The sequence below is a fragment of the Furipterus horrens genome, unplaced genomic scaffold (assembly GCF_987537825.1).
Source record: "Furipterus horrens unplaced genomic scaffold, mFurHor1.1.pri manual_scaffold_4, whole genome shotgun sequence".
NCBI lineage: Eukaryota > Metazoa > Chordata > Mammalia > Chiroptera > Furipteridae > Furipterus > Furipterus horrens.
Genome location: NW_028327174.1, coordinates 93,502,814 through 93,526,881, shown reverse-complemented (window position 1 = coordinate 93,526,881; position 24,068 = coordinate 93,502,814). Strand labels below are relative to the sequence as shown.

The following is a 24,068-nucleotide window of genomic DNA, read 5'->3' as shown; positions in this document are numbered from 1 at the left end:
ACAAGCCCATCCTATACCTCTTTCAGAGCCACCTCAGAGTTCCCCGTAACCTGCTGGTTCCCTGACTGCAGTGAGCCAGTAAACCCAGTGTGGTCCCACTACCGTCTGTCCTGGTCACCCATGGATGAAGGGTATTGATATTATTATGTAGTTATTTACTTTTTGGTTCTTGTAAAAAATTAAAGGCAGAAAGACACATTGTAGGAGAAAAGCATATAAAGGAAAGTTAGTGGTAAAACTGAATGAACGATTCATTTCAATAAAAGTCACTTCCCAAATGGTTTCCCTCTCGAGGTTGTGTATCTGCTGTCACTTTAGTGTCTGGGAAAGCCAGTGTCTCCATGGCAGGTTTGCAGATGTAGTGTGATTCACGTTGCAGATAGGAGGAGGAGGTGACCCTTTGAAACCTAGCTAGAAAAAGTTCTTTCCAAAAGCTATAGATTGTGCTGATTATGATCTTAGCAGGTTTCAACCTGCTATCCAGGTCTGGAACTTGAGACAAGTTAAGATCAACAAGCTTTTTGCGGTCAAGTTTCATTAATTAGAGTTTGCTGCCAAGTCATGGTTGGGAGGCCAACTTCCACGCCTGGTGCCTTTCCACGGTTGCCTACCCGAGCAGTGGGGACCTGGCAAGGAGGCTGTGCCTTTTCTCCAGACCAGCTGGGCCTGGCCTGCGCTGTCTCCGTGCTGCTGGATATCCAGGGCTTTGCTGCTAATGAGTGAAGGCAGAGCTCAAAAGGGGTAGAAGTCGAGAGTCCAGTTTAGAAGGCATTTCCCAAAGGTCAGAATAAAACATTTTTAGTCCTTTATCTAGACAGTTTAAAAAGAAATTAAGCTGACTTTTATTTTTTCAGTTCACTTTTTAGGAAACATGCAAGATCTTCAGGCATAGCTGTCTCCCTTTGTGAGGCAAACATGAAGCTTTTCCTTGCCAGTTTTATACTGTCATTGAATTAATAATGTAAAGGCTAGATCAGAAGTCAATTTGGCAGCTGTGCCTTTAGGGAAATTTTTGGAAGAGTGACCTTCCATTTTTAATAAGCATGTTATTACATTTAGAATTAAATTACTGAGAGCCAAGCTATCCTCTTGAATTTGCTATTAGCCGTTCTTTTCCCTTTTATTTTTAATGAACTAGAACGAGTTGAAGCCAGTTGTTTCTAACAATGTGCAGTAAGGAACTCAGAGCCGTTTACTGTCAGATCCTTTATTTTAGACGAGTTTAACGCTTCTATATATTAGAATTTTGAAAGTCTTCTACACAGTCTTCTACAAAGTATCCATTTTTCCCCCTTAATTAAAGTGGAATAGGAGAACACAAAATATCACTTTGCCCACTTTTATATTTGGGTGCCTTCTCAAGCTTGAGTCTTCTTGCCTGAAGTAAAACACAAAAACACATCTTCTTCATTGAAATTTTGTGATTCTGAAATTCACGCAGAAAATAAATGAGCCAGAAAGTCCAATAGTATATTCTGTAACAGATATGGGGAGAGGGTTTAAGTCATCAAATATTAGAACTCAACTTAAAACATCAATTCTTTTTTTTGTATTAAAAACACTTTGTATAATGTTTTGCTTTTATTAGGTGGTTACACCAGAAGTAGTGATGGTAGATACGGGTGTGTGTGTGTCAAGCTGCCTGAGCTTGCTCAGCCAGTGGCCCTGGTCAGTGGGTGTGGTTGCATGTGAGAGCTCATCAGATGGCAGAAGGACAAGAGAGATACCAGACAAGTTTTCTGTTGGGTGTTCTTTATTTGGTCTATCAACTAGGAAGGATGGCTCAGATTTAAATAAATATTCAATACATTTATTGTATTGAATTGGATCTTCACTTAGCAGTGATACTCACGGCCCCCTGGCTGTGTAGAGTGGGGGCTCCAGTCTAGGGAAGGAGCAAGGTGTGTCCCCCTGTGCTCTGTGGAAAGGAGGGACACCTCTTTCCTGACAGAAACTGCTGGGCTGTACCATGTAAGACAGACTCAGTCCCCATGCTTCCTGGTTGATTTTGTCCTGGAATGTGTATAGGTTGTTGGTGGCAGCCCGGGCAGTAAAACAGGATGCCAGGCCATGTGCAGAGTCCTCTTATTAAAGCCCAGACTGTCCACACTGATCTCGTCCTTCCTCTTCCTACCTGGATATGCTCTCCTAGGCTCCAGACTCACTCCAGGCTTGCTGTTCTCTATGGGAGCTTCTAAGGGTCACATCCCTCTGAATGTTTCTGTCAAACATTCTGAAATTGTTGTAGGACCCCGTCCTGATTATACTGTCTGGATAGTTCTGGCACCACTCAAACTTGCCAAAGATGCAGTCATTCTCATACAGAGAACACAGCTTACCTTGAAGGTACTCATTGACTTGCTGGTCTCAACTGGCTGGCTCTCCATATTGAGGTCCCAGACCTTCACGACAGGTGGTCTCGCTCAGGTCACACAGGAGTATGGTTGCACAGCTGGATGGTCCCCTTGCTGCTGCTGTACACAAACACTTGTGCTGGTGGAACTTGGCCAGGCGATCACTTCCACCAGCTCCTCCACGCTTGTGGGCTTAATGTCCACTATGTGAAAGAGTGTATCTGTGATCTCTAAATGCCATAGATTAATTCTTAGGTCACCTGCAGAAAGATATTTTTCATGATCACTGTTTGCAGAAATGGAATTTATATGGTTATGTGTGAGCATTTGCAAAAATTCGTCATGGACTTGCTCTTCCATGAAGTCCATGGGCTTCAATATTGGGAACCCCAGTACTGTAGTTCTAAGTGAGTCTCGAAGTCCATCTTCATCTTTCAACTTTTAACCTGCTCTTTTATGCCATTCACTTATTTTCCATTATTTACTAGTTCTATCATTTGTAGAGAGTAGAAAAAGAGCAACATTCTATTGTAGTAGCCACCTAATTTTATTAATTTTTTTCTCAATTTCTGGACTTTTCAAGTAGTTAAACTCTGGTTCATGACTTTGAAAGGTGCTGTAAACATATTCTCCCCTAGAATGAGGGTGGCTTTTATTCTCTTCTTCCTGCTGAAAAATGACAACTGTGCCACCCTTGTCTCCTGTTGCAAGAAGATCTCCAGAGTAATTAAGTTTAACAGTTGAGATGATGTCAACATCTGCCGTATCCTCGTCCATGGCCCCCTTGACCAGCAGGAAGCACCGCAGCAAGTCATGTTCGCCCGTGGGGCAGCCACTGCCTCAGCACCTCAGCCTGGCCACCATCACCTACAATGCCAGTTCTTATGGCACTTTGGTGCTAGGCTGACATGTAATAATGAAAACCTAGAGGGCAGTTGAAAAATCACTAGTTACCAAGTTGGATCTATTTAAATATCAAGTAATACTCTTAAATAAGGCATGTTGGCATAGGGAAATAACAACTTGAAATTAAAAATATAGATTCCATACTATCAAACTAAAACAAACTGAAAGGGTGCTCCAGGTCAACTAAAGATGACAATTATCAAACTTCAGAAAAAACAGTAGAAAATAAAAAGATACTATGCTCATTTATGAAAGTATGAAATAGTAAACCAAGTCACAAATGTAGAAATATTCCTGTATTATAACAAGACCTCCTTGAGAGTGGAACCTGTCAGGTAGTCTAGAACACCTACTTAGGGAAGCCCACACACTGGCTCAAGAAGGTTCATCACTGCTACAAGTGAAATGGCCAGTGTATGTACTAGTCTGTGTGGAACCTAATTTATCTTTTCTTTTTCACTTATTAGCTTATGGTATCTAAATCATATCCTAATTAAAGTGATAATTGCTTTAAGAAAATAATGAAAAACTGATTAGGAACTTAAGCAGGATTAAATCAGTATGCATAGCTCTGGAGAAACTGTCATTCCTTCTACCATTGTTGTAAAGCAAAATTTGAAAGATGTGAGATTTAATTAATATCTGAATCATGAACAGCAGGGCCTACCTACAATATCTATTCCTAACATCCAATGGTCATTGAATTTTGATTAAGCACATTCTTTGGAAGTGATGAGTAAACTTATTGTTTGTACGAAGATATTGAAAAAACAAAGCATCAAGTTTTAAAGTGAGAAAAAAAGGCTCAACTACTAATTGTGATTGTGTGAAGCTGGGATTTACATGCATGAAATCATTCATTTGATTGATACTTTGAACCTCTTTGTTTTCAGGCCACACAAAGTAGTGATTAACTCAAGCATTCTGAAGTCAGGCTCTCTGAATCTGAACCCTGGTTTTACTACTCTGTACCTCTGTGACCTGGAGCAAATTACTTAAACTCTCTTTGCCTAGGCTCTCCCAACTGTGAAATGGTATTATGACTAACACCTACATCCTCGGATTATTGTGGGGGTTAAAGTGAGTTAAAATACGCATACTCTTTAAAAGAACATGTAGAATATTGTAAGCACCGCATATATTGGTTATCATTACTTACTGTGATTAATGGGCAGAGGTTTGCTAGGACACAAAGGAAGCTCAAAGCATCAGAGATGAAGTTACCATAGGGCTGCATCTTTGGCCAAGCTTAATAGTTGCCCCAAGAAGGTTCCCCAGTTTTTAGAAGGAAAGAATTTGTAGCCTCAGCATGTGATTGATTTAAGCCTAAAGGCTGACTACCTCTGCATGCGATTCTGGTTCCCTGATTAACTTCATTCTTCTTTAGCTTTACCTGTTAAATATTTTTTTCTTATTTTATTGAATAGGAAAGAGGTCGTAAAATATTTTATCGTTATTTTGTTTTAGTAGTCCCAATTTTCCCCACTTTGCCCTCCTCTGCCCAGCCATCCCCCACTCCCACTGTCATTACTCACCCTGTTGTCCATCTCCTTGGGTCATTCATAAATGCTCCTTGCCTATTATTCCCTTCCCCCTTTTTTCCACCCTTATCCTCCCGCTCCTCCACTCTGCCAGTCCTTATTTCCATGCCTCTGGTTCTATTTTGCTTGCTAGTTTTGTTCTGTTCATCAGGTACCTCTTATAGGTGAGATCAGATGGTATTTGTCTTTCATCGACTGCACCTGGCTTATTTCACTTAGCATAATATTCTCCAGTTCCATCCATGCTGTTGCGAAAGGTAGGAGTTCTTTCTTTCTGCTAAATAGTATTTCATTGTGTAAATGTACCAGTTTTTTGATTCACTCATTTACTGATGGGCACGTAGGCTATTTCCAACACTTGGCTATTGTAAATAGCACTGCTATAAACATAGGGCTGCATAAGTTCTTTGGAATTGGTGTTTTGTGATTCTTACGGTATATTCTCAGTAGTGGAATCTAGTTTTTTGAGGAAACTCCATACTGTTTTCCACAGTGGCTGTACCAGTCTGCATCCCCACAACAGTGCACTAGGGGTCCCATTTCTCCATTACCTCGCCAGCATTTGTTGTTTGTTGATTTGTTAATGATGAACATTCTGACCCTGTGAGGTGGTATCTCATTGTGGTTTTAATTTGCATCTCTCTGATGGCTAGTGATGTTGAGCATCCTTTCATATACCTACAGGCCCTCTGTATATCCTCTTTGGAGAAGTGTCTGTTCAGGTCCTTTGCCCATTTTTTAATTGGGTTGTTTGACTTCCTGATGTTGAGTCTTATGAATTCTTTATATATTTTGGAGATCAAACCTTTGGCCAAGGTATCATTGGCAGATATGTTTTCCCATATGGTTGCTGAATGATGGTTTCTTTAACTGTGCAGAAGCTTTTTAATTTGATGTAGTCCCATTTGTTTATTCTTTCCTTTATTTCACTTGCCCTAGGAGATATAACAGTAAAAATATTGCTATGTGGGATATCTGAAATTTTACTGCCTATTATTTCCTCTAGGACTTTTATAGTGTCACGTTATAATTCTTTTATCTATTTTGAGTTTATTCTGGTATATGATATAAATTGGTGGCCTAATTTCTTTTTTTTTTTTGCATGTGCCAGTCTGGTTTTCCCAACACTACTTATTGAAGAGGATATTTTTACTCCACACTATGCTCCTGCCCCCTTTGTTAAGTATTAATTGGCAAAGACCTAGGTTTATTTCTGGACTCTCTATTCTATTCCATTGATCTATATGTCTGTTCTTATGCAAGTGCCAGACTGTCTTGATTACAGTTTCCTTGTAGTATAGTTTGATATCAGGTATTGTGATCCCTCCTACTTTGTTCTTTTTTTCTCAGATTGCTGAGGCTATTTGGAGTCTTCTTTGGTTCCTTATAAATTTTTGAAATATTTGTTCTAGATCTGTGAAATGTGCCATTGGTATTTTATAGGGATAACATTGAATCTATATATTGCTTTGGGTAGTATGAACATTTTAATGATGTTGGTTCTTCCAATCTATGAACATGATATATGCTTCCATTTATTTGTATCTTCCTTAATTTCTTTCTTCAGTGTTATGTAGTTTTCTGAGTACAGGTCTTTTTTCTCCTTGGATAAGTTTATTCCTAGGTATTTTATTTTTCTTGTTGCTATAGTAATTGGGATTTTTTTTTCTGTTTGCCTCTGTGTCTTAAGTAGAGTTATTGCACCTGTTATGTTGTAAGGGGGCAGAGCCTTAGGTATTCTTCAGTATGGGTGGCTTGTTTCACCACGCTGTGGCGCTGTATGTGGGGGAGGAGTCTGAGAGGGAACAATGCCACTTGCTCAGCACTCGCCCCTTTTCCAGGCACTTCTCCCACATCCGAATGGGACTGGTGCCTCTCTGGCTGTTGACCTGGCCGTCGTTCCCAGAGTGGGTGGGTCCATGGACATTCTACAACAGTAGGGGCCCATTAAACAAGAGGACTCTACTGAGAGACTGACATTTTCTCCTCTAGCCCAATCCCCACTGGTTTGCACAGTCAGAAGCAATGAGGCTTTATTTTTCCCAGTGCTGGAACCATAAGCTGTGCGGTCTGGTCTGGTGCTGGGAATGCTCCCCAGGTGTCCCTCCCCACTTTTTGAAATGCGTTACTTTGCTTTCTGCCAGCCTGCCACTGCCACTGCTGCTGCTGCTGGCACCATACCACTTCCTCTCCACCCTGGCTCTGCCCCTCTTACCTGTCTAGATGAGTATTTCTTTTTTATATATTTCTTTGTTGACTTCCATACAGCTAGATTTTCTGGAACTTCTGGTTGTCTCCAGTTTTGAAATATTTGTTTTCCTTCTTAGTTATGGAGGGAGACTCAGAGCGTCTATATGCCTCCCTCCAGGCCAGAAGTCCTGGAGATGAACTTTTAACTACCTACCCTGAACTTTGTGCTGGGTACCATTCAGCAACCATCCTGGGTCACATACACAGATATCCAGATAGGATGTGGTGGCTCCATTTGGCCTGTTGAGAAAATCAAGGCTCAGAGGAGATAAGTATCTTGACCAAGATCACACACATAGTAAATGGCAGAGTTGAGATTCAAATTTAGTTCTAAAGTTGATGATGTTCCTGAATATGTAGGTTTAATAAGATTCACCTAATGCCTCTAAAGTTTAATTTGGTGCAAATGTGACTTTGCTTCAATATTTATTAAATTTTTATTGAGTTATTTCAAATTCATTGTATTCGTAAAATTTGAATTAAACTTAATTTTATTACTGAGCAAGTCTCACTTAGGAGTGTGTGGGTGGGAGAGGTATTCTTCAAGTGAGCTTTGCAATGGAAATCAAGTAACTAGAGTGGGAATGTCTCAACTCAACCTCATTACCAGCTGTAATATTCAAGTTGTCTCATAATCCACTTTCTTTTATGTTTCACTGAAGAAGAATCTGGCTACAGGCTTTTATCCCTTGATCTCTGGAGTTGCATCTGAAATTCTCATATCACAGACCAGCTTGTGTTTTTCAGGACTAGAATTCTCTTTGTCTTAGACCCATTATTTGGTCATGTAAAGTGATAAGCAATAGGACTTTATTATAACCCATTATGTGCAGAACTAATATGAGTTTTGTCTCTATTCTAGCCATTTTCTGAGAACAAAGACATTTTTGAGGGCCTTCTTAATAGGAATATTTATTAATCATTGATTACTTAAAGCCATTGTCAAACCTATAACTGTTAGGAGTTACTAGAGCAGAATGAGAGGGAAAAATTCTGAAGTTTAACTAGAAACTATAGAAGTTGGAAGGTGAATGATTAAAATAGTAATTTACTTTCTTGCATGATCGGTGAAATGCCTTTACCTTAAGTATTGATTAGGTTTAGGAAAGAATATGAAATTAGATAGAATGGTAGTGTTGTTTGAGATTTTCATTATTGCCTTCCTCACTTGTACCTCCTCTGGTGAGGGTGGTGGGTCACTAGAGGTGTCTGTCTCTAGGCCTGGCTGTAGTACTGACCTAAGCATTCTGGCCGCAAAAAAGAAAAACAGAGTTAACTATGTGAGGGGATGGATGTGTTAACCATCTTGATCTTGGTAATCATTCCACAATGTATATGTATATCAACTCATCATATTGTATACTTTAAATATGTACAGTTATATTTTTCAATTATTCTTCAATGAAGTTGAGAGAAAAAGAACGCCCCAGAAACTGTTCAAGACAGAGAGCAGCTGCCAGGGCAGTGATTGCTGAAGCTGAAACACCAAATGAAGTTTGGATCAGTTGGACTATTATGACTCATGTGAAGATAAAACTGTGTAGTCAGAGGGAACAAGTTGATGGAGAAGATCTAGAAAGACCTCCAGAGAGAACCAGAGATGCCATCGAAGACATATGAAAGGTTTGTCCACGTACCTATTGCTGCCACTGTTTCTAGCTTCCTGAGGCTTGGTTTTTATTTTCTTCTGTGTACCTATTGACCATGCACCCTTTACCTTGAGGAAGCATGTGAGAGAACTAACCTTCTTGGATGGTAGAGAGCCTTAACTGCTGGGGGGTGTGACACTTAAAAAGGCATCTGCAGTTCCGGCCAAGATGGAGGCTTAGACTGACACGCTCGGTCTCCCTCTACAACTAAGTACGAATACAACTACCTCAAAACAAAAGATAACCAGAAATTCCAGAAAATAAAACTACATGGAAGCCCAGCGTATGAAGTTATAAACCAGGGGTGCTCGTCCGGACGGGTAGGAGGGGTGAGAAACCGCGGTGCTGTTTATGGTAGCAGCAGGGATAGTGGCAGGACTGTGAGAAACGCCAGGGGAGCAATCCCGGCTGCAGTCGAAACCCTGTAGCTCGCGATTCCAAAGCTGGGAAAGGCAGCCCCCCCATTGCCTTGGACATTGAGGCCCAGAGGGCGGGGGTATGGATCCCGATCTCTCAGCGGAGAGTAACGGCAGGAATCCATCTTGGACCCCCGCCCCCACACAAAGCGCCACAGTGCAGCGAAAAAATTGCAGGTCGCTGATCACTGCCCGTCACCGGGTAGTGACGAGTGCATGGGGCTCCGCCTCCTATAGCCTCCCCTGGAAGCAAAGCTAAACACAAGACTGTCAAAATGAAGGAGACAACGATTGAAATCCCAGTGACGCAGCTCACCAGGCAGCAGATGTGGGACCTGACAAACAGATAGGAAATCTTTCTGAGGCTCAGTTCAGAGCTATAGTCATAAGGTGGCTTACAGAATTAATAAAAGATTTGGAACAAGACAGGAAAGGAATAAAAGCTAATTCTGCTTTAACAAATGAAAACACATATGAGACAAGTGGTGAGGAAATAACATCCAGAGATCAAATCAACAGATCGGAACATAGGGAAGGAACAAACAGTCAACCAGTGCAGAAAGAGGAAACAAAAAGTAAGGAAAGTGAGGAGAGATTCAGAAACCTCTGGGACAGCTATAAGCGAACAAACATTCGAATAATAGGATTGCCAGAGGGCGAAGAAGAAGAACTAGAAATTGAAAAATTATGTGAAAAAATAATGAAGCAGAACTTCCCGAACTTGGGGAAGGAAATAGACTTACAGGTCCAGGAAGCACAGAGAGTTCCAGAAAAACTGGACCCAGGGAGAAACACTCCAAGACACATTATAATCAAATTGTCAAAAATTAAAGATAAAGAGAGAATCTTCAGCAAGAGAGAAGAAAAGAATTATGTACAAGGGGGTCCCAATTAGACTATCAGCGGATTTCTCAAAGGAGAAGGGACTGGCAAGAAATATTCAAAGTAATGAAAATCAAAAACCTACAGCCACGAATACTCTATCCAGTGAAGCTGTTATTCAGAATAGAAGGGCAGAGAAAGTGCTTCCAGGACAAAGTAAAACTGAAAGAGTTCATCAGATCCAAACCAGTGTTATACGAGATGTTAAAGGCACTGGTTTAGAAGAAGGAGGATAAAAACTATGAACATTAAAATGAAAACTGCATCACAACAACCAACAACAGAAGCTAGGGAATCGAAACAAAGGCAAACTAAGTAGGCGACGAGAGTGGCAAAAGAACTATAGGTATGGGGAACGTTATGGGGGGAGGTCAGCGGAGAGGAGGAAGGGGGGAAAGGGAGGGAGATGGTACAGGAATTAAGAAGCACAGTAGGAGGGAATGGGTAGACAGGAAGAGGTTGAGAAGAACTATATACACAACCAATGGACATGGACTAAAGGGGGGGGGGGCAACTGGAGGGAGGGAAGCCACCGGCTGGAGGGGAGCAGAGGGAAAAGAAATTGGGACAACTGTAACAGCATAATCAATAAAACATATCTTAAAAATACAAGGCATCTGTTGCGTATACTCAAGAAGATCATTCACGCTTTGGTCTAGAATGCTGGAGAATGAGGAATGTGGCATCAGAGATAACCAAAGCCTGTGAGAGTGGGAGCAGCATGTCCATGACTTCTTCTAGAGTTCAGCTGTACAAAGCAGTAGGAACAGTGAAGTCCAAGTCCAGCAGAATCCTGGGTGGCTGAAGTCTCCCAGCACAGCGAGGTGCAGCTGCATAGTGAACCTATCATTTTTCCTTGCAGGGCAGGGTAGCTATTTCCTGAGAAGCATTGCTCTTCAAGTTAATATCCAGCTGTTCAGGATTATGTCAGCATACCTAAAAGTCGTGACAGATCATTCAACTTTTTTGAGTAGTCTAAAATCCATAGGTTGGAACTGGGACAACGTATTATTTTTATGAAGTGTAGTGATGCTTCATGCACACTTTTATTCTCTGGCATATGACTTCCATTCTGATCTTAGCAACATGTGTGAAATGTGGACAAGGCTATGGGACTTGTGGGGAGCGGCACTAATATGTGTTTGCACAGTTGTGCCAGTGCTAGGGAAGGGCTTCCTCTGAGCCCCTCTATCTCCTGTCATCCAATCTTGAATGCAGAAATCATGAATTTTAAAGTTCCATACAATTATGATGTTGACTAGGTTCTTTACTCCAGAGGTAGGTTTTAAGCCTTGGATAGTCATAAAATATGTGGTAGACATTTTAAGGTTAAGACTGGTGTTTCTTTCCTTTGTTTTATAGTGGCCAATGGGAGGACATCAAGGGATTGTAAGCCAAACTTAAAAAGTTTACCCAGGCCTAGGCTGGTTTGCTTCATGTTTTCAGTATTGACATGGCATGATAAAGGTTTTACATTTCATGGGAAGCTCTTCCTTGGAAGATTTTAATTGTCTAATGACTTCAGTTTAAAGTTTACAATCTAAAATATTGGGATTTATTTTAATAATTATTTGAATTTTTGGTTTAAAAGTGGGTATCGGTATTTTCCATTTTTGCATTGTTATAGATGTTAAACTTTCAGCTTTTTGATGACACCAAGCTGTAATATGACAAATGAACAGTAATTTTAACTTAGCTTTCTGGGAAATTATGGCAAAGGAGTAAAACTTTGAGGTGGATTGGCAACTAGGTTAAAGTTTTCTGGATAGAGGCAAGGTTTAGATGATCCTAAAACTGCTTCTGACATGTCTTTCTTTTCTTATTTAAAGATTTTATTTATTTATTTTTAGAGAGAGGGAAAGAGAGGGAGAGAAACATCAATGTGTGTTTGTCTCTTGCACGCTCCCAACTGACGACCTGGCCCTCAACCCAGGCATGTACCCTGACTGGGAATCGAACCAGCGATCCTTTGGTTCACAGGCCGGTGTGCTCAATCCACTGAGCCACACCAGCCAGGGCTGATCGTCTTTCTTTAGAACAATTTTGTTCAGTCTGTTCTTATAAAGAATAAGTTTAATTAATTTCTTTTTACTACTAGCAAAATGAAAAAAAAATTAGAGGTAGTTTCTTTTATTCTAGCTTTTTTCATTGAGGTGAAATTCATGTAACAGAAAATTAACCATTTTAAAGTGAACAAATCAGTGTATTTAGTACATTCACAAAGTTGTGTAACCAGCACCTCTGTCTAGTTTCAAAATATTTTTACCACTCCCAAATAAAATCCTGTGCTCATTCAGCAGTTATTCTCCATTTTTTTCTACCCTCACCCCAGCCCCTGGCAAACACTAACCTGCTTTCTGTATCTTTGGGTTTACTCATTCTGGTTATTTCATATAAATGGAGTTATATGTGATCTTTGATGTCTGGCTTCTTTCACTTAGTATTCAATGCAGACTTCTTTTTTGTCCAATATTTTCCTAGTCTCCTTTTTTGATCCTCCTCCTTGCTGTGGTCTGTCCCCCGCTGCCCTCAACTCCTATGTTGAAATTCCAATCCCCAAGGTGATGATATTAGGAGGTGGAGCCTTTGGGCAGTGATTGGGTCATGAGGGGAGAGCCCTCATGATGGGATTAGTGCCTTTATCCAAGAGGCCCTGCAAAGCTCCCTAGCCCTTCTGCCATGTGAGGACACAGTGAGAAGACAGCAACCCCAAATCTTAGACTTTAAGTCTCTAAAACTATGAGAAATAACATTCTGTTGTTTATAAGCTCCTCAGTCTGTGGCATTTTGTTAAGGAGCCTGAACACTCCTTATTTCTTTTTCTGTGTATTTTTAAAATTTATTTAGTCATTACCCTAGGGATTACAATTCATATCATAAATTTATAACAATCTAGTTTGAATGGATATGAGTTTAGCTTTAATAGCATATAAAACTTTTCTCCTACAAGGCTCTGCACCCTTTATTTTGTTATTCTCACAAATTTCATCTTTAGACATTGAGTGTTTGTTAGCATAGATTTATAGTTACTGTTTTATGCCCTTGTCTTTTAAATCATATTAGAAACAAAAAGAAGAGTTGCAAACCAAAAATGCAGTAATACTGGATTTAATATTTACCTATGCAGGTACCTTCCGGGAATTCTTTATTTATTTGTATGGCTTCAAATTACAGTCCACTGTCCTTTATTTCAGTTGTAAGCATTTCTCTTTAGTATTTATTGTACATAAGGCAGGTTTAGTGAGGAATTCATATTTTATTTGGGAATGTCTTAATTTTTCCTCCATTTCTAAATGGGAGTTTTGCTGAATATAAGATTTTTGGTTGTTAGGTTTCTTTTTCCTTTCAGCACTTTATTCTTTTTGAAGTATATTTTATTGATTATGCTGTTACAGTTGTCCCAACTTTCTCCCCTTTGTCCCCTCTACCCAGTATCCCCCTTCCCTCCAGCAATCCCACTCCCCTTAGTTCCTGTCCATGGGTCATGCATATAAGGTCTTTGGCTTCACCCTTTCCTATATTATTCTTAACTTCCCCCTGTCTATTTTGTACCAACCGATTATGCTTCTTAGTCCCCGCACCATTTCCCCATTTCTCTGCCTTTTCCCTCCCAGCTGATAACCCTCCAAATGATCTCCATACCTATGATTCTGTTCCTTTCTGGTTGTTTGCTTAATTTGTTTTTCTTTTTGTTATTTTGATTCAATTGTTGATAGTTGTGAGTTTGTTTTCACTTTCATATTCACAGTTTTGATTTTCTTCTTTTTCTTAAATAAGTCCCTTTAACATTTCAAGTAATAATGGCTTGGTGATGATGAATTCTTTTAGCTTTACCTTGTCTGGAAGCACTTTATCTGCCTTTCTATTCTAAATGATAGCTTTGCTGGATAGAGTAATCTTGGTTGTAGGTCCTTGCTTTTCCTGACTTTGAATACTTCTTGCCAGCCCCTTCTTGCCTGCAAAGTTTCTTTTGAGAAATCATCTGATAGTCTTATAGGAACTCCTTTGTAGGTAACTCTCTTCTTTTCTCTTGGTGCTTTTAAGACTCTCTCTTTACCTTTAACCTTTGTCATTTTAATTATAATGTGTCTTGGTGAGGTCCTCTTTGGGTCCAAGTTTTTTAGAACTCTCTGTGCTTCCTGGACTTGTATGTCTCTTCCCTTTGCCAAATTAGGGAAGTTTTCTTTCATTATTTTTTCAAATCAGTTTTCTATTTCTTGCTCTTCCTCTTCTCCTTCCGGCACCCCATGATTCAGATGTTGGCACTTTTGGAGATGCCCCAGAGGTTCCTAAACCGCTCCTCATTTTTTAAAAATTTTTGTTTCTTCTTTCTGTTCTGGTTGAATGTTTATTTCTTTCTTTTGTTTCAAATTGTTGATTTGAACCCCAGCTTCCTTCCCTTCACTGTTGGTTCCCTGTATATTTTTCTTTATTTCACTTTGTGTAACCTTCATTTCTTCCTTTATATTTTGGCTGTATTCTATGAGTTCTCTGAGCATCCTTATCACTAGTGTTTTGAACTCTGCATATGATAGGTTAACTATCTTCATTTCGTCTAGTTCTTTTTTTTTTTTCAGATTTAATGTGTTTTATTGATTAAAATATTACATTTGTGCCAATTTCCCTTCCCTCTGCTCCCCTCCACCCGGTGGCCCCCCTCCCTCCAGTTGCCCCCCCCTTTTAGATTATGTCCATTAGTTGTGCATACAGTTCCTCCCAACCTCTCTCCGTCTATTCCATTCCCTCCTACCTTGATCCCCAATTCCTATATCATCTCCCTCCCTTTCCCCATTCCCCCTCCCTGTTGACCTCCCCCCAATATGCTTCCCGTACCCACAGTTCCTTTCCACTCTCGTTGCCTATTTAGTTTGCCTTTGTTTCATCTCCCTAGCTTCTGTTTTTTTAAACCAGTCCCTTTAACATCTCATATAACAGTGGTTTGGATCTAATGAACTCTTTCAGTTTTATTTTGTCCTGGAAACACTTTCTCTGTCCTTCTATTCTGAATGACAATTTCGCTGGATAGAGTATTCGTGGTTGTAGGTTTTGGATTTTCATTACTTTGAATATTTCTTGCCAGTCCCTTCTTGCCTGTAGGGTTTCCCTTGAGAAGTCAGCTGATGGTCTAATTGGGACCCCTTTGTACATAATTCTTTTCTTCTCTCTTGCTGCTTTTAAGATTCTCTCTTTATCTTTAATTTTTGACATTTTGATTATAATGTGTCTTGGAGTGGTTCTCCCTGGGTCCAGTCTCTTGGGAACTCTCCTTGCTTCCTGGACCTGCAAGTCTATTCCCTTCCCCAAGTCTGGGAAGTTCTCCTTTATTATATTTTCACTCAATTTTTCAAGTTCTAGTTCATCTTCCTCATTCTCTGGCAAACCAATGATTCTTATGTTGGGCCTTTTATAGCTGTCCCAGAGGTTTCTGATCCTCTCATTGTTGCTTCCCATTTCCTCTCGCTGCATTGGTTGACTGCTTGTTCCTTCTTCATATTCCAGTTTGTTGAAATGAACTCTGGATTTCTTTTTCCTCACCATCTGTCTCATATGTGGTTTTGTTCCTTTCGTTATGAGTGTTTTTCGCTTCTTTCTCATCTTTTTCCTGCTCTTTTGTGAATTCTGTAAGCCACCTGATAACAATGGCCCAGAACTGAGCCTCTGACAGGTTTCTTATCTGTTCATCTGTCAGGTTCTCTATCTGCTGCCTGGTGAGTTGTGTCACCGGGATTTCTATAGTTGTCTGCCTCATTTTGACAGATGCGTTTTGTTTTCTTGGGCCGGCTGTCGGGGGCAGTGCCTGTGTACGCGTCACAAATCAGCGACCGGCGCCTGCCTGTCCGCGACCTGTTTCGCAGCCCTGTGGTGCTTTCTTTGGGGGCGGGGGTCCAAGATGGGAGTCGGGCACCGCCAGGGGCTTGGATTCCTCACCGCCCGCCGCTCCAGGTGCGACTGCAAACAGCACTGCCCTCTTTAACTCTTACCTGCCCAAATGGCACCGCTGGTTTATAACTTCATATGTTGGACTTCCGTGTAGTTTTATTTTCTGGAATTTCTAGTTATCCTTTGTTTTGAAGTAGTTGTATTCCTCTCTAGTTGTAGAGGGAGACTTAGCGTGTCCGTCTAAGCCTCCATCTTGGCCGGAAGTCCCTCGTCTAGTTCTTTTTCGGGCGTTTGTTCTGTTCTTTCATTTGAGCCATGTTTCTTTGCCTTCTCAATTTGGCAGCCTCCCTGTGTTTGTTTCTGTGTTATTAGGTAGAGCTGCTTTTACTCCCTGTCTTAGTAGTATGGCCTATGTAGCAAAGGCACTTGTAAGTTGTATGGGGTGGAGCCTTAGGTAATTGCCAGGGCGGGGCCACTGCTTAGTGGTTCTGTTTGTGGTGGGGGTCTCTGAGAGGGGACAATGCCATTGCCTGGCTTCTGGTGATTTGCCTGGAACTTGCCCCATTTCCAGTCACTTCAACCACTTCCCAGATGCCACTGATGCCCTTCCAGTTGCTGCCCTGGGATTGCATACATTCTACAACCAGATGGGCCCTTTAAGCAGTGAAAATCCAGCAGTTTCTGCTGCTGCCTCAACCCCCACTGTTTTTTTCTGCCAGAGGTAATAGGAGTTTATCTTCCTGGTGCTGGAACCCTGGGCTGTGCAGTCTGGCCTGGGGCTGGGATCATTTGCTCCCAGGGTATCCCTCCTGATATTTATCCACCACACCTGAATGTGGTAGCATCTATTCTACCGCCACTGTTTCTGCTGCTGCCACTGGTCCAAGACACACCACCTCTCCATCCTGTCTCCGTGACTCCACCCCTCCTATCTGTCTGGATGGATGTTGCTTCTTTAAATCCTTGGTTGTCGGACTTCCATATAGCTTGATTTTCTGATGGTTCTGGTTGTTACTTGTTTTTGAGATCTGGTTGTAATTCTTTCTATTGTTGTGCACAGAGGCAAAGTGTGTGTCTACTTATACCTCCATTTTGACTGGAAGTCCTTCTTTCAACACCTTAAATATTTAATCATACTGCCTTCTGTCATTCATGATTTCCAATGAAAAATTGGCAGTTAATTTTATTGAAGATCCCTTATTCATGATGATTTGCTCTATCTTGTTACTTTCAAGATTCTTTCTGTGCCTTTTGACAGTTTGATTATAGTTAGTATAGATGTCTTTGACTTTATAGTGCTTAAAATTTGTTGAACATTATGGATATGTTAGACATATGTCTTTTATGAAATTTCATATTTTCTGGCCATTATTTTTTCAAGTATTCTTTCTGACCCTTTCCCCCTTTCTTTTCCCACTGAAATTCCCATGTACATATGTTGGTATGCTTGGTGGTGTCTTATAGGTCCCTCTGGCTCTCTTAATTTTTAGTTTATGTTTTCTTTCTGCTCCTCAGTCTGTATAATTTCAATTGCCTTATTTCCAATTGTCAGAACTTTTTTCCTGCTTGTTCAAATTTTCTGTTAAACCCTTCCAGTTAATTTTTAAATTTCAGCTATTATACTTTTCTGCTCCAAAACTTTCCAATTGGTTTCTTTTTAGAATTTGTCTCTTTACTGATACTCTCTATTTTGTCATACATCATTTACCTAATTTCCTCTACATCTTTGTCCATGTTTCCTTTAGCTCTTTGAGCATATTTAAGTCAGTTATTTTAAAATCTTTGTCTAGAAGTCCAATGTTTAAGTTTATTTTGTTTCCTGTGAATGGGACATACTTCCTTGTTGCTTTGTAATTTTTTGTTGTTATTGTTGTTGAAAACTGGTTATTTTAAATGTGATAATATGTTAACTCTGGAACTCAAATTCTCTACCTACCCAGGTTTGTTGTAGACTGTTGAGGGCTGCCCCAACAGTGACTTTTCCCATCTACTTTTATGAAGTCTGTATTCCTTGTCATGTGTTATTATCGAAGTTTCTGTTCTGTTTTCTGAGCGGTCATCCAGTAATCTGACAGATTATTTCCTTAAATGTCTGGATGTAAAGAGAGAAAAAATACTTTCCCCATTCTCACAGCTTAGCTGTGAGTTGGGACAGTCCTTTAATGGGAAGCTAGGTCACCCATAACTCTGCTTTAGCCTTTTCCTCCTGTTTGTGCAGTGATGGCAGAACTACCAGAGACACAAGCCTAGGGTTGTCTTGGGTCTTTCCTGAGCATGTGTCAGCTCTGGACATGCACATTGCACTCTGGTTTTCACAGTATATATGATGGCTATTCTAAGCCCTATTTCTTCATGAAAACTTTTGGGTCTTCCTACTGCTTGCTCCATCCACTGTCACTTGCTGAGGTGGGCACGGGGAATGTATGTCTTTAAATCTTCCAGCAGATGCCACTACCACATGGAAAGCCGCTCCAGCCTAAGGGAGCAGGGGTAAAACAAAGGTTATCCTGTACACCAGTTCCTCAGGGAACCTCCAGGGTGGTCAAAATGCACAAGTATGGTACTTTAAGAATAAGGTCCACATTAGCCCTTTGGCACTAGTAAGTTACACTAGCAATGGGAGCCACCATCCTCGTAGCCACAGTGTGGTTCTGGGGAATGGTAGACAAGGAAGTGAAAAGGCCACAGTGCTTTTTGAAGAAAAGTTGTATTTATTTATTTATTTTTAGAGCAAGGGGAAGGAAGGGAGAAAGAGAGGAGAGAAATATCAATGTGTGGTTGCCTCTTGCACTCCTCCAACTGGGGACCAGGCCTGCAATCCAAGAACGTCCCTGACTGGGAATTGAACTGGTGACCCTTTGGTTTGCAGGCTGCCACTCAATTCAGTGAGCCACATCAGCCAGGGCCACAGTGCTTTTTTAATGAAATTCAGCCATCTTGATTTTTATTAAGCACTCCTTTAGTTATTGTAGGTTCTTTATTAAATACCACAGTTCTGAAATCTTGATCCCGTCAGTGTTTGTGAGCTTAATCATTGGTTCAGTGGAGGATCTCTTTCTTTGAGGACCCTATTCCACCATTTTCTGGGATGTCACTCGGTAATTACTTTTTTGTTTTTTGTCTTTGTTTGTATTAAGACTTCATTTTTTTAGAACAGTTTATGGTTCACAGCAAAATTGAGGAGAAGGTACAGAGATTTTCCCATACATTCCTTGCTTCCACACAAGCACAGCCTCCCCCATTATCAACATCCCCCACCAGAGTGGTCACATTTGTTACAACTGATGAACCTCCATTGACACATCATAATCATTCAAAATACATAGTTTACATTAGGATTCACTCTTGGAGTTGTACATTCTACTGGTTTGGACAAAAGTATAATAACAAATGTCCACCATTACAGTGTCGTAAAGAATGGTTTCATTGTCCTAAAAATCCTGTGTTCCTCCTATTCATATTCATTCCTGTCCTCCCTCCCCCAAAGCCCTGGAAAACAGTGATGTTTTTACTGTCTTTATAGTTTTGTCTTTTCCAGAATCATATATTTGGAATCAATAGTCTGCAGCCTTTTCAGATTAACTTCTTTTACTTAGTAATATGCATTTAAGGTTCCTTATGTCTTTACATGGCTGATAACTTATTTATTTTTATCACTGAATAATATTCCATTGTCTAGATGTACCACAGTTTATTTATCCTTTCACTTACCAAAGGATACGTTGGTTGCTTCCAAATTTTGGCAGTTATAAATATAGCTGCTATAAACATCCCTGTGCAAGTTTTTGTGTGGATATCAGTTTTCAGCTCCTTTGGGTAAATACCAGGGAGTGTGATTGCTGGATCATATGTAGGAGTATGTTTAATTTTGTAAGAAACTGCCAAACTGTCTTACAAACTGGCTGCACCATTTTGCATTTCCACCAGCAATGAATGAGAGTTTCTGTTGCATAAGATCCTCACCAATATTTGATATTATTTTGTGTTCTGGATTGGGGGCATTCTAATAGGGATGAGTAATTACTTTTTGAAGGAATATATGTTCACTCTATACAATTCTGAATAGCAATATTTTAAACTAACTGTGCTGTTATTCAAGCAGCCTTTCAGAACCTGGCAATGTTTTTCTGCCTGAGGGTTATTACATCAGCTGTACAGCAGCCTCTTGCCCTACAGTCAAGGCATCACAGCTGGCTGGAGGCAGAGGTGATCGATCCCTTCCCCTTGCTGCTGGTTTCCTGGGCCTTTCGTCTCTGCTGTCACTTTAGCTTCATGCCCCGTGCTCCTTCATTGTTTGCTCTGCTGGTCAATGTTTTTGCCTGTCTAATTTTTTTAAAGCACCCCTTTGATCTGATAACTTAAAAACAAAATATAATAACTTCTATGGCTCACAATTCAAGATGCTCCAACAATTCAGCCTGGTCTTATTTGCCTACCAATTCTTACTATTTGCTTTCTGTTCCCACTAAATGAAGCCACTGATCATTTCTGGTATAAAACCTGATTGTCCCCATTTCTTTTTTACTCCCATTTCTCTTTCCCTCACTTCCTTTTTTTCCTGCGTCCATAGTCAACTTCTGCCTCAAAATCTAGCCCAGATATCAATTCTTCAAGTTGTGGGAAATTAGGAAGGCTTTGTCAACGTTAAAATCTATTCTTTGTGGGGCATTTTTTTTTTCTTTAAATTTCTTGTTACTTTACTACTGTTTGGCTCTTAATACCTCAGTGCTTTGATATTATAGTTATTTTTGATATATAGTCCATCTCTTTTCTTAGACTTTAAGATGCAAGAGGATGGCATCTACTGGTTTATTTTACATTCTCTGAATTTCTTGACATGGTGCTCTACTCTCTGAAATGTCTACTAATATTTGCCAAATAGATGAATTTTTAGGTTTAGCTACGTAATATGAAAACTACTCTCAGAAGATTGCTTTATCACTTTTCAGCCAGTAAAGCAATATAGACAGCACAAGTATGACTTTAAATTAAATAAATTTGCTGGGCCTGACTTAGGGGAGCCCTTAGCTTGGTTTCCTTTGACTTTTGAGAGAAAAGGTAGCAACAGGCCATGTCTTAGAAGATATTCCTACTGGTATCTTAATTAGAAACTTAAAAGTTCTCTTGCAGTCTGGCTTTGTGCTTAGGTATATTATATTTTGTCTAGGCTTTACCTGGAATGACAGTTTGATGGTTTTCCACCTTGCATTGGATCCCTAGCACTGAAGGCGTGGCCCATATATGAAATCATGGTGCTTCCTTGTCAATTTCATCACTGAAAAGTTTGTTCACTTCATTTCCTCTTTACACTTCTATTGTATGTCTTGCCTCAGCCTCTGGGAAGGTACAGAGGAGGAGGGTACAGTTCTATCCAATGGGGGACTTTTTAGGCCACAGCATCCACCTTGGATGGGTACCAATTTGGAGTTAGTATTGGCCTGTCTGTCTGTCTCTAATCTCTTTACTTGCAGACCTCTTTTTTTTGCTTTTCTTTAAAAAAAAAAAGTTATCTTTATTGCATTTTTTTTCATTACCATTTAGTCCCCTTGTACCCCCTTCCCCACAGCAATCACCACACTGTTGTCCATGCCCCCAAGTCCTTTTTCATTTTTTCTCAATTCCTCCACCCCCTAACTACTACCCCCAACTAGCTGTCATCTGCTGTCCATCTATGAGTCTGTCTCTGTTTTGCTTGTTATTTCAGTTTGTTCATTATATTTCACATATGAGTGAAATTATATGGTATTTGTCTTTCCCCGACTGGCTTATTTCACTTAGCATAATAAAAACAAATAACCCAAATAAAAAACAAGAAAAGACCTGAATAGACAGTTCTCCAAAGGGAAATACAGAGGACCAAAAGACGTAGGAAAAGATGCTCAACATCACTAATTATCAGAGAAATGCAAATTAAAACCACAATGAGAAGCCATCTCACACCTGTCAGAATGGCCATCATCAATAAATCAACAAACAACAAGTGCTGACGAGGATGTGGAGAAACGGGAACCCTACTGCACTGCTGGTGGAAATGCAGACTGGTGCAGCCACTATGGAAATCAATATGGAATTTCCTCAAAAAACTAAGAATGGAACTGCCTTTTGATCCAGTGATTCTGCTGCTGGGAACATACCCTAAGAATCACAAAACCCTAATTAGTAAGAACATAAGCACCCCTCTGTTCATTGCAGCATTATTTACCATCTCCAGGGTATGGCAGCAGCCCAAATGTCCATCTGTGGATGAGTGGATAAAACAACTATGGGACATTTACACAATGGAATACTACTCAGCTGTAAAACGAAGAAAGTTTTAATCTTTTCCTACTTCTTGTGTGCTTTTCGTGTTGTTGGAAGATTGCAGCTTTTTTCCTCCAGGGGTAATATAAGATGCCCAAGGATATTCTCAGTCCATTTTCAGAAGAAAAATTGAGCCTTTCATTTTTTTGAGACTGTATAGCATCATAGACTTTTTCCTGAAGTACTGGATGCCTCTCATAACATCCCCTTAGTGTATTGCTGTGCTAGCTGGGTCTTTTCATTCTGTTTGGAGTTGAAGGTGGGAAGACATTCTTTCTAACACATTTGATAGGACAAATTAACTCTAAAACTATAAGGAAATTACTTTTAAAGTGTGTGCCTTCTTTTTCACACAATTAAGGCACTAATTTTTCTACACTTCCAAACTTCTCATTCTGGTGCCATCTATTTTTGTCATTCTCTAGATTCATGATGTCAGCAGTATTTCTGATGCTGTGTCTACTCTTCACCAGGCACTGGCTTTCATTCTCTTTGAGGAAAGATGAATTTGACCCTAGGACAGTCAAAATCTGTACCAGTATGTCCCATTTCTGCCTTTTTGAACTTATATAATTTCTCTTGCATATGATAGCTATTAAAGGATTTCAAGACTGAAAACATGCTTATTTAAGACTGGAAGAGCCTGCGTCACAGAAGGAGGAGGCAGTTGCAGAGTGGGAGTAGCTGGCTTGAGTGCCTTGGGAGACTTTGGGAGACGTGAATAATATAAGGCATTGGTGGGAAGGACAAAAAGAGCTGGACAGAGACAAAAATTTGTGCATCTGGTAGTATTCCCTGAAAATAATCCATTCAGCTTCCTTCTTCAGAATGAAAATATGAATAGTGTTTTAGATTGCAAAATGCCAGAATTCCCATGTTAAGACCATCTTTCCATTCAGTTCCTCCCTCTTTTCTACCAGGATAGAAGAGGAAAAAGGAGAGGGAGAGGGGCAGGATAGAGGGGCAGCATGCCTTCTTCTCTATCTCTAGCTCTTTCTGTGGCTTTCAGATTGCACTCTTAGCAAAGTTCTATAAAAATTATTAGCAGTGATCACTGTCATCTTATATAAATGTATATGGGATTCTCTTTGATAATTCTTATTTAGCTTCACAGAGATTCTGGATGGTTTATGAGATTACCCATGATGTGGCAAATGAGACCAATTTCTATGACTATAAAGCAATGACTGATTTCTACATACCACACAGGAAATTGAGTATCATTACTCTAATCCTGTCATGGATAATACTGATGTAATTATAGGAATAGAAGTAAAAACAAACAAAACAAAACTTCAACAAATGCGATGCTGAAAATCATGCAACCTTATTGACTAGTTTACCTTAATTTCATGGTATTTTACAAACTGTCATTTATTACTCCCTATATACTTTGCTTTATTTCTCTAGTAAGCTTGTTCTTTTACCCTAGACACAAATTGAATCATAATTTTCCATCTGCCCACCGAAACAGCTATTAAGAGTAGGGAAAATGGTTTAGGCTAATAAAGGATGATTCACAACAATGGAGTTTTAAAAAAGAAAGAAAGAAAAATGGCTATTGAACTAACTTATTTTTTTTTTACAAACTCTCTGAAACTCAAAAGGTATATTTATATGCTTGTGTGGTCCCAATCATGCTCAGTTCCAGAGAGGACCAGGAGAAAAGCAAATACAATTTTAGGGTTAAAAAAGTGAATGATGGTACAGAACATTTGATGAAAATTATGTAGTCTATATGCTGCTTTGACATCATTAAGCTTATGTTTTAAACAAACTATTGTTTTGTGGTTCAGCAGAAGAAATTCAGGAGCTTGATTGCAATTGTAAAATCCCATTTGGTCTTGCCCCACTGTGGCCATGTCCTACCATAAGAATTAGTCTTGGGAA

General features: G+C 40.0%; 1 protein-coding gene and 1 pseudogene across 1 annotated transcript in view; one reads left to right on the top strand and one right to left on the bottom strand.

Annotated features, from left to right (window-relative positions):
• Positions 1-24,068, top strand: part of ATP8A2 (ATPase phospholipid transporting 8A2) — a 587,729-nt gene that overhangs the window by 238,148 nt on the left and 325,513 nt on the right. The gene's annotated exons all lie outside the window — the stretch shown is intronic.
• LOC150012452 (serine/threonine-protein phosphatase 2A 55 kDa regulatory subunit B delta isoform pseudogene) lies at positions 1,849-3,137 on the bottom strand (annotated as a pseudogene).